Raw genomic sequence first — 2,727 nt, forward strand, 5'->3', positions numbered from 1 at the left:
CCAGGCTGGATGTTGATCAGAGAGGGGAGGAGGAGGAGCGGGCACGCGCCACCAGGGGGCGTGCTGACACTGTAAACACGACGTCATACACGCGGGTGCACGGTGCAAATAAGTAAACAAACATTTCTGCTGTGGGTGTGTAGAGACTCTATTGAGCATTTCTTTTTGGAATAACCAAACTGTAAATTTGTTTTTTGAGCTAAACCTTTGTGCTCCCATTAATGACAATATTGTAGAGACGTTTAAGATAAGATAATATAAGATACGATGGTACTTTATTGATCCCAATTTGGGAAATTGTTTTTGTTGCAGCAGCATAAAAGACAAGGCATTTTACACTAAAACAAAACTACAAATAAACAAGAATAGAAAGAAAAGAAAAGAGAATAGAAAATATACATGTAGATATTATATATACAAATATATATATTCAAAAATATGACATATGGAATATTAAATATTAAATATTGAACAGATTATATATGTGTAAAATGTACAACGTGGTTTTATTTCAAGAGAAACTATGGAGCAGAGAGTTCTCTTCCAGCCAGAGGTGATTCATTGTACAGTGTATCTTGCGTTTGGGTTTGTCCTTGGAAAATAATAATCAGAAAAACATTATATTTCATGACAATAAATGTCATTACATTTAATTTAGCATTTGCTTTCATTCAAAGCGACAAACATTGTAAGTGCTAGTTGAATGGCTTCAATTAAGCTACACCTCTCAAATATTATTTTTATTTCATTGTATTATTTTAATTAGCCGAGGTGCAGTTGAAACAGGTGTGTTTTCAGTCTGCTACGGAAGATGTAAATGATTAATCCTTTTATGAGAATTGCTAAACTCCATATCCATATAAACAAAGACTACGACACCTCTGTTGTGCAATAACACTTGTGTGCAATATGTAAATTGTAAAATGCATTTTAAATATTATGTGCATGCCCTTTCTAATAGTGTTTTTATTTGTTGTCCCTATCTCCACTTTTGAGGTAACAATGTAAAGTTCCCCTCTGTGGGACAAATAAAGGTATAAGTTTATTAGAAAAGAAGCCATTCTTTAGTGCCTTTAGCATTAAGTTATTATATATTATTTAAATTCCCCCACCCTGCCTTTTCAAATTTAAACTCAAGCATAACACATTTGAATATTTGTTTTTGTTATCCTTGATCATGTTTTCAGATATAATTTCCATCTTGAAAAGGATGTTGCTAAACGCTCTTAAAAATAAGTCCGACAGAACTCTGTAAAATGTTTTTGATAATAAATAAACAGCAAAAAAGTTGCAACCTTAAAGTTTCATATTTTGTTGCATTAAAAAAATATAATAAAAAGGGATAGGATTTGTTTAATGAGAACATAGAACTTCTGGTTGTGTTTCAAGTATTATTTCCTTATGAAATGCTCATGCATTGCGTCACTGCTGCCATAGTTAAATAAAAACATTAACAATTAGACCAAGTCTGAAATATTTGAGCACAAACATGAATTAAAAACCCATATTTTTGTATTCATTTAATATTGAAACTGGTTACAAAAAATTTGCAATAGAAACCAACAGACCATTTTGTCATTGTGTGCTACGGCTCCTGTTGTACAGTTTAGTGTTAATACAAATGCAGCATTTGCTGACTTTCAGTCATACTCAGAAATGATTTTCCTTTCTTTTAAGAAATGTGTGTTTTTACCAAAACAGCTTTATCAGTTTGATACTTTTAAGTATTTTAAGTAAGCATTATTTCAGACCAAGAAGAACACTTAATTTACTGCGAATACAAAATGTGGATAAGCAGTTTTGCACCTGATGTGCACCCTTCGCTACATGCCGCTTACAACAGAATACAATCCCAATTTATATGTGAATGGATTTGACCCTTCCTACATCCAGGACATGGTTAAACCGTACACCCCAGCACGTGCACTCAGCTCTGCATCAGCCAAACAGCTCGCTGCACCCGCACTGCGAGGGGGACCCAAGTTCCCATCAGCAAAAACACGTGGGTTTGCTATCCTGGCTCCAAAATGGTGGAATGAGCTCCCCATTGAAATCAGGACAGCAGAAAGCTTGCACATCTTCCGGCGCAGACTGAAAACTCATCTCCTTCGACTCCACAAAATGACTAACAAAGCACTTATATACGAACAAAGGACTAGCTTATCTAAAGCCAGTTGAGTAGCACTTGAAATGTTTTGGCTCTATGAAACCTGATGTAGTTATATGATTCTGTTTTCCTGAAGTTTTTGTCTTCTTGGTCGAATGCACTTATTGTAAGTTGCTTTGGATAAAAGCGACAGCTAAATGCAATGTAGTGTAATGTAATATGTTCCCCCCCCCCCCCCCCATGTCCTCAAATGCCCAAACAGTGGGCATCTTCTGTGACCCCTTGAGCATTCCTCCTAAAGTGTGTAGTTATCTGTCTGAATGGAAACAAGTGAAATGGCATTATGAATGATGTTCTTTCCTTGTGTTGGTCAAGTTTCTGTTTTACATTTGTTCACATTGTAGCCAGTCCAGCTTGGCTATATAGATGAATATTAAAAATATATATATGTTTGTATGAATGTACAAATGGGGCTTCCTCTGAGACAACACATACATTGATCTTGGTCCCTCTCTTCGAATAGCAGAATGATCCAACACCATAGTTTAAGTGTCTAAGGGAAACCTGTCTCATTTAGACAATTGTTAGCAGCCGCCATTTTAAAATTCACTTGTCGGGTA

Source organism: Notothenia rossii (genome assembly GCF_949606895.1).
Source record: "Notothenia rossii genome assembly, chromosome: 8".
Lineage (NCBI taxonomy): Eukaryota > Metazoa > Chordata > Actinopteri > Perciformes > Nototheniidae > Notothenia > Notothenia rossii.